This window comes from Hypanus sabinus, chromosome 8 (genome assembly GCF_030144855.1).
Source record: "Hypanus sabinus isolate sHypSab1 chromosome 8, sHypSab1.hap1, whole genome shotgun sequence".
NCBI lineage: Eukaryota > Metazoa > Chordata > Chondrichthyes > Myliobatiformes > Dasyatidae > Hypanus > Hypanus sabinus.
Window position 1 is genome coordinate 58199991 of NC_082713.1, and position 9315 is coordinate 58209305.

Here is a 9315-nt window from a genome sequence, read left to right on the forward strand (position 1 = left end):
TCCATTTACAGTCACTTAACAGCAAGCAGAATTACCACTCGCTATCTCCCACCCCGGACAATCACCTTCCCATCGTGTAAACCCAGCCAACTTGAGCTTCCTTACCGAACACACTGACACTCTGTGGCCTGGCTACTGGCAGCAAAAACACGCCACCCCAAAAGGGTTACCTCCAGTTTTCCGTCTGTTATCCTGGTCTCTGGGCCTCTATGGGCTGAAGTGTGAGGTCATAGTGCGCCCTCTGGTGGGCATTGATGTGCTGCTGAGTCAGTTTCGCCGCTGTCTGGTTTTGTGTTCTCTGACTCAGATCTCTGTCACAGGGTAGGACAAAAAGTAGCTGCTCCAAGGTGATCATCTCTGCAATCTCCTCGCTGGAGCTCTGCTCTGGTTGTATCCAGTGACTGTATTATCCTGTCAGGCTGCAGTAGGCCTCGGTGGACGTCTCTCCGAGTGGGGTCGTGGTCGCTCTGAAGCTCTGCCGGTAGGACTCTGGTGAGATGTCTAATTTCTTCAAGGCATCATGGTGATTAACCATATAACAATTACAGCACAGAAACAGGCCATCTCAGCCCTTCTAGTCCGTGCCAAATGCCTGCTCTCACCTTGTCCCACCTACCTGCACTCAGCCCATAACCCTGTCCATTCCTGTCCATACACCTATCCAATTTTGCTTTAAATGACAAAATTGACCACTCTACCACTTCTACTGGAAGCTCATTCCACACAGCTACCACTCACTGAGTAAAGAAGTTCCCCCTCATGTTACCCCTAAACTTTTGCCCCTTAACTTTCAACTCATATACTCTTGTTTGAATCTCCCCTGCTTTTAATGGAAAAAGCCTATCCATGTCAACTCTATCTATTCCCCTCACAATTTTAAATACCTCTATCAAACACCCCCCTCAACCTTTTATGCTCCAAAGAATAAAGACCTAACTTGTTCAACCTTTCTCTGTAACTTAGGTGCTGAAACCCAGGTAACATTCTAGTAAATCTCCTCTGTACTCTCTCGAATTTGTTGACATCTTTCCTATATGGAGAATTATGGAGAAGGATAGGACTGGACCCAGGGTTGAGATTTTTGATTGGAGAAAGGCTAACTTTGAAGCTATGTGAAAGGATTTAGAAGGAGTGGATTGGAACAATTTGTTTTATGGGAAGGATGTAATAGAGAAATGGTGGTCATTTAAAGGTGAAATTTTGAGGGTACAGAATCTTTATGTTCCTGTTAGGTTGAATGGAAAGGTTAACAGTTTGAGAGCGCCATGGTTTTCAAGGGATATCAAAAACTTGGTTAGGAAAAAGAGAGATATCTACAATAAATATAGGCAGCATGGAGTAAATGAGGTGCTCGAGGAATATAAAGAATGTGAGAAGAATCTTAAGAAAGAAATTAGAAAAGCTAAAAGAAGATACGAGGTTCCTTTGGCAAGTAAGGTGAAAATCAATCCAAAGGGTTTCTACAGTTATATTAATAGCAAAAGGATAGTGAGGGATAAAATTGGACCCTTAGAAAATCAGAGTGGACAGCTATGTATGGAGGTGAAAGAAATGGGGGAGATTTTGAACAATTTCTTTGGTATTCACTAAGGAGAAGGATATTGAATTGTGTAAGGTAAGGGAAACAAGTGGGGAAGTTATGGAAACTATGATGATTAAAGAGGAGGAAGTCCTGGCATTTTTAAGGAATATAAAAGTGGATAAATCTCCAGGTCCTGACAGGATATTCTCTAGGACCTTGAGGGAGGTTAGTGTAGAAATAGCAGGGGCTCTGACAGAAATATTTCAAATGTTATTAGAAATGGGGATGGTGCCGGAGGATTGCTGTACTGCTCATGTGGTTCCATTGTGTAAAAAGGGTTCTAAGAGTAAACCTAGCAATTATAAGCCTGTCAGTTTGACGTCAGTGGTGGGTAAATTAATGGAAAGTATTCTTAGAGATGGTATATATAATTATCTGGATAGACGGGGTCTGATTAGGAACAGTCAACATGGATTTGTACATGGAAGGTCATGTTTGACAAATCTTATTGAATTTTTTGAAGAGGTTACGAGGAAAGTTGATGAGGGTAAAGCAATGGATGTTGTCTATATGGACTTCAGTAAGGCCTTTGACAAGGTTCTGCATGGAAGGTTAGTTAGGAAGGTTCAATCTTTAGGTATTAATATTGAAGTAGTAAAATGGATTCAACAGTGGCTGGATGGGAAATGCCAGAGAGTAGTGGTGGATAACTGTTTGTCAGGTTGGAGGCCGGTGACTAGTGGTGTGCCTCAGGGATCTGTACTGGGTTCAATGTTGTCTATCATATACATTAATGATCTGGATGATGGGGTGGTAAATTGAATTAGTAAGTATGCAGATGATACTAAGGTAGGTGGCGTTGTGGATAATGAAGTAGGTTTTCAAAGCTTGCAGAGAGATTTAGGCCAGTTAGAAGAGTTGGCTGAATGATGGCAGATGGAGTTTAATGCTGATAAGTGTGAGGTGCTACATTTTGGTAGGAATAATCCAAATAGGACATACATGGTAAATGGTAGGGCATTGAAGAATGCAGTAGAACAGAGTGATCTGAGAATAATGGTGCATAGTTCCCTGAAGGTGGAATCTCATGTGGATACGGTGGTGAACAAAGCTTTTGGTATGTTGACCTTTATAAATCAGAGCAATGAGTATAGGAGTTGGGATGTAATGTTAAAATTGTACAAGGCATTGTTAAGGCTGAATTTGGAGTATTGTGTACAGTTCTGGTCACTGAATTATGGAAAAGATGTTAACAAAATAGAGAGTACAGAGAAGATTTAGTAGATTGTTACCTAGGTTTCAGCACCTAAGTTACAGGGAAAGATTAAACAAGTTAGGTCTTTATTTGGAGCGTAGAAGGTTGAGGGGGGACTTGATAGAGCTATTTAAAATTATGAGGGGGATAGATAGAGTTGACGTGGATATGCTTTTTCCATTGAGAGTAGGGGAGATCCAAACAAGAGGACATGAATTGAGACTTAGGGGGCAAAAGCTTAAGGGTAACGCGAGGGGGAATTTCTTTACTCAGAGAGTGGTAGCTGTGTGGAATGAGCTTTCAGTAGTTGTAGAGGCAGGTTCGGTATTGTCATTTTAAGCAAACTTGGATAGGTATATGGACAGGAAAGGAATGGAGAGTTATGTGCTGAGTGCGGGTCAGTGGGATTAGGTAAGATTAAGTGTTTGGCACGAGATGGCCTGTTTCCGTGCTGTAATTGTTACATGGTTATAATTCGGTTACCAGAAAACAATACTCCAAATTCGGCCTCATCAATGCCTTGTACAATTTTAACATTACATCCTAACTCTTATGCTCAATGCTCTGATTTATAAAGGCCAGCATACCAAAAGCTTTCTTCACTACCCTATCCACATGAGATTCCACCTTCAGGGAATTATGCACCATTATTCCGAGATCACTCTGTTCTACTGCATTCCTCAATGCCCTACCATTAACCATGTATGTCCTTTTTGGATTATCCCTACCAAAATGTAGCACCTCACACTTATCAGCATAAAACTCCATCTGTCATCTTTCAGCCCACTCTTCAGCTGGCCTAAATCTCTCTGCAAACTTTGAAAACCTACTTCATTATCCACAACACCACCTACCTTAGTATCATCTTAATACTTACTAATCCAATTTACCACCCCATCATCCAGATCATTAATGTATATGACAAACAACATTGGATCCAATACAGATCACTGAGGCACACCACTAGTCACTGGCCTCCAACCTGACAAACAGTTAACCATCACTACTCTCTGACATCTCCCATCCAGCCACTGTTGAATCCATTTTACTACTTCAATATTAATACCTAACAATTGAACCTTCCTAACTAACCTTCCGTGCGGAACCTTGTCAAAGGCCTTACTGAAGTTCATATAGACAACATCCGCTGCTTTAGACTGGTCCTCATCTATCACAAGTAAGCCTCCAATGCATTGCCTGTGAATAGAGGCACAAGTCAGTAGGCCCACTTGAATGGCCATTTCCATGTTCTTGCCATGTGCTCAAACCACAGCAGATAGCTTTCAATGTCTTCCCCCTGCTGATAAGCAGGCATCTTTGGTTCTTTCCTCAGATATGGTAGTTGGAAATGCAGCCAGACCAGAGGATCATCAATTCTCACCCCAAATGGCCCTCCGGAGCGGAGGGTTGTCTTTGGGACGCTGGTGTGAACAATGGGCTCTCCTCCTCTGAGGTACTGGAGGATCTTGCTGCACACTGCTTCTCAGCTACTTCTAACTGATTGGCTTGAATGGAGTTCCACACACCTCGAAGCTCCTCTCTCAGAGCCTCATCCTGCTTCCCATGGACAGAAAGAGTCTTTGACTGGAGCTGGAACCCTTGAGGAAGGGTCATCTCTTCTAGCAGAGGCCTTGGGTCATGCACCCTGTTCCTCGAGCCCACTTTGCTCCTGTTCTGACACCTCTGATAATGCATCTTCTTCCTCTTTTGCCCTCAGATTACTGCCCTGAGACTAAAGGCCGAGGCTCTTGTGCAATAAAGGACACACTTTCCTCTGGCTGGCAAGCTCACTTCTGACAGCATATGTGACATATAGGCATTGTATAGATTCCACGTCTCTTTAAGAATCTGGCTCTGCTGCAATAGCAAGTACACTCCCAATTTTTCACAAAGTCCCAAACTGTGAAAATATATGTAAATATGAATATATATAAAGGCATATATAACTTATAGAGAGTATAATATTTACACAGATCAACTCCTTCCAAATTTTGTTCACAATCACCAATCACAATTATGGTCTATCTCCAACCATACACTGGGGGCAATTTTGTACCTTTAGCCAGCTCCCCATTTGTCCATAGCAAATACCGTCTGCACATTGCGCATGTGCAGTTTCTCGTGAATAATACCAGCCTTGAAGCTGAGCCTCGGTTTTGCTGTGACATACCTCAAGCTGCCAAACCCCATACAAATGAACAAACAGCCAGTCCAACGGAGCACTCAATAAACAACAAATGTAAAACATTTATGTATTAATAAACTTAACTGTTCTTCCCCTTATGTGTTTTTGTTACTTCTAGATTGTAAAATTATTGCAATGCTGCCCTAAGCCAGTGACAGAGCCCTCGCTCAAAACCTTGTAAATCATATGTAAATTATTGATAAATAATTTATTATTGCTGCATTAACTAAGGTGCAATCAAACTTTGTTTTGTATGACATTTATGAAGATTTTTTAAAATCACAACAGTACATCAAATTAGTACAATGGAAAGGCAGAATGCAGAGTTACTGTTAGAAAGGGTAGAGTGCAGACAGACAGTAAGGTACAAGGGCACGATAAGGTAGATTGTGGGCAGATAGGTGCAAAAGATACAACAACCTGAAAACACATACCAAGAGGTTCAAGGACAGCTTAGCCCCTGCTGTTACAAGACTTCTGCCTAGTTCCTAATGTGATAAGATATCACTGAGGAACAGGTCAAGAAGCAGATTTGAGAAAGATGTGAAAACAGCAGGGCTTTGGGTGCAAAAACACATGGGAGACTTTACTTCCCTAATTTTGGTTGGCATCTCCTTCTTGCAAAAGGCTTGGATGGGGCAGAACTTGCTAGGTGCTTCTGGGAGGGATTCCTGATTCAACATGTAGACTGACCAGAGGGGAGGCCATATTAAATTTGGTGCTAGGCAATGCACCAGGTTAGGAGAGCATTTCTCAATGGGAGAACATTTTGGAGAGAGAGTGACTACAACTCTAGATCTTTACTACAGTCGGCCCTCCTTTTCCGTGTGGGATTTGTTCTGGGACCTCCCGTGGATACCAAAAAACATGAATGCTCAAGTCCCTTACATAAAATGGCGTAGTATTTGCATATAACCTACGCACATCCTCCCGTATACTTTAAATCATCACTAGATTACTTATAATACCTAATACAATGTAAATACTATTTAGATAGTTTTTATACTGTAACGTTTAGGGAATATTGACAAGAAAAAACTGTGCATGTTCCTCTAGCTCACAACACAAGCAGCGAATAAACGAGATGCGAGGCGAACAATGATCAAAGAATGAGTAAACTTGTAATACCTGTACAGTAGTTTTTACACTGTCTTGTTTAGGGAATAAGGATGCTTTGGAGGAGGCTCAATAATACTAAAGTCAGGAACTGTGGAGGTTGAGGGCTGAGGATCTTCAAGCATTGAATGTTGAGACTTCAGAATTGCAGATGCTTTAGGAAGCTGTCTCTTCTTTCTCTTTGCATCATCAAACAAACCTTGCAGTGGTTGTAGGCATGTTGTTCTCCCTCGGGTGACACGGAGGCTTCGTTCCATCGAAGGATTGTAGTCGAGGATCATATCCTTTAATACTTGTGCCTGTTGAAAAACATCTTCCAGAACAAGCCCGTTTCATCACAATTGAGGACTTTCTCTTCTTTGAGTTTCTTGAGCTCCCCTGGGAATGCTGCTGAGGCCTCAGCATTAGCCGATGCCGATTCTCCCGTGACCTTTACATTTTTGGGGCTGTAGCACTTTACATAGCCAGCCAGCCATCCCTTACTAGCCTTAAGCTCTTTTCTCTCACTCTCATCAACCCCGTCACAGTAGTGCTCATAGAGACTAAGAACTTTTTCATGTATAATTTGGCCATGGGCAGGGATATGCTTCTGCGATATGCTTCTAATAATCCTACTTTCTCTGTGAGAGATAGCACTTTACGCTCCCTCTTAGCCTCTGAGGAATTGCTTTGACCACTTAATTGCTTTTTAGGAGCCATTTTTTCGCAAGAACAAAGTAGCGAACGAACGAGATGTGAGGCGAACAAAGCTCGAACAAGGAGTGCTGGAAGAGCACTTCTGGGTTTTCCCAATTCGCGGTTGGTTGAATTCGTGGATGCGGAACTCGCGGATAAGGAGAGCTGACTGTATAAGCCTTGGAGAGGTATAGGACCATATGGTTTGGAAAAATATTTAATTGGGGGGGGGAGAACTATAATGCTCTTACACAGAAACTGGGGAGCATAACTGAAAACAGATTTAGTCAGGGAAGTGCACAACAGAAATCTGTAGGTGGTTCAGAGAGCACTTGCTCAGAGTTCTGAATAGGTTTGCCCCAATGAGGCAGGGAAGGATAGTAGGGTGAAGGAACCATGGCTGACAATAGATATAGAACATCTAGTCACAAAAAAGAAAGAAGCATACTTAGTGTTCAGTAAACAAGGATCAGACAGGGCTCCAGAAAATCACAGGGTAGCCAGGAAGAAGCTGAAACATAGTCTGAGAGCTAGAAGAGGTTAAGAGAAGTCTTTGATTAAAATGAAGAAAATCCCCAAGGCATTCTACTCGTACATAAAGAACAGGAGGATGGCCAGAGTGAAGGTAGGACCAATCAGGGATAATAGAGAAGGTAGGGGAGGGTCTTAAGGAATACTTTGCTTCAGTATTCATGCAAGAGAAGGAGCTTGACTATCATGAGGACAGTGTAAAACAGGCTGATAAGCTTGAACATGTCAATGTTAAGAAAGAGGATGTGCTAGAACTTTAAAAAATTTTAGGAGAGATAAATCCCTTGGGCCAAATGCAATATACCCCAGGTTACTATGGGATGCAAAGGAAGAGAGTACTGTGTCTTTGGCGATGACCTTTGCCCCTCACCGGCAAAAAGAGTAGTACCAGATATTTGGGGGGTGACAAATGTTATTCGTTTGTTCAAGAAAGTGAGTAAGGATAACCCTGGGAATTGTAGGTAAATGAATCTTACTTCAGTAGTGGGCAAATATTTGGAGAAGATTCTTAGAAAGGGGCAGGTTATGCATCATGAACTAGACTGAATTACTTGAGAATATGACAAAGCACATTGATGAAGGTAGAGCAGTGGATGTGGTGAATATGTGTTTTAGTAAGATAATTTAATCTACATGAACAACAAGAAAGGATTTTCACTGTACCTCAGTAAATATGACAATAATAAACCAATTCCAATTGTGAAGTCAAGAGTCCATCACACAAGAGATTTGTTCAATAGACCCATAACAAGACAGGAAGTATCATTGTGCTTGGTGGCATGTCCTTTCAGGTCTTGTATCTTCTGCCTATTGGAAGAGGGGAGGAGAGAGAATGTCTAGGGTAGACAGCCTCAGAATAGCAAGAAGTTCCTTTGGAACAGAAATGAGGAGGAATTTTTTTTTTAGCAAGGGTTGGTGAATCTGTGGAATTCATTGTCACAGATATCTATGGAGGCCAAGCCATTAGGTTAATTTAAAGTGAAGGTTGATAAGCACTTAATTAAGGATGTCAAAGGTTAAGGATGGAAGGCATAAAGATATGGTTGAGAAGGATAATAAATTAGCCATAATCAAATGGCAGAGCAGTTTCGGTGAACCAAATGGCCTAATCCTGCTCTTGATAAGTCTATGGTCTTATCAATTGCTTAATGTTAACTGGAGGAAAAAGCGCATCTAACTGCAGCTGAGGAATTTCTGGTCAGGCAGCATGTTAGACAGCCTTGTTTAGACAATATGTCAGCTAACAGGGCTTGATAGAATAAATAATTCTCTCAGAAGAATGACCACTGGAGTCCAAGGATAGAGGGAAGCCTTTTGCTCCCTCTTGTTTTAAACAGCTGCCTAACAAGCCCCACTTTCCTGTATGTTCCCCTTTTCCCCTGCACTTCCTCTCCTTTTCAAATACAACCAAGTTCCCTTTCAAAAGTTATCACCAAATCTGCTTTGAACACCTCTCTAAGCAGGGAATGTAAGCACAGCAACTTGCTGCCAGAAAATATTTGCAGTGATAAGCCTTACCCAACTGCTAATTGTGGAATGAATTTGATTTACAGTCTCTCTGCGCCTCCTTTCAGCTCAAAGATCTTTAAGGATGCTACATAAATTAAGTTGTCATGGGTATCCTCAATAGTTCATTGTCTTTGCTGCAGTTTCTCAATTTTAAAACCCCTGAACATGCATGTGGAACAGGCTATTGAATCAGCCCATTGCAAAGGCAGATTCAATGTTAATTTCCTTAGGATGCATTTGATTTCAGAAAGTACATTAATTATGTAAATAGAATGCAGTTGGCTTTTACAGGTGATGTTGACCTTCATCCAGTAAGTTTGAAGTGGGAGCTTTAAAATGTCCATCAATCAAATTCATTTACCTCAGTAAATCCAGTCAATTCATGGTCAGCTTGCTGGTTTATGTCTCACATGGGAGCAAGGTGCTCCATATGAGAGAGTTGTAAAGTTCACATTTCAACTTGGTCAATTTATAATATTCTTACCTCATGACCTGAGAATAATACCGCTTTGATTTACTGAA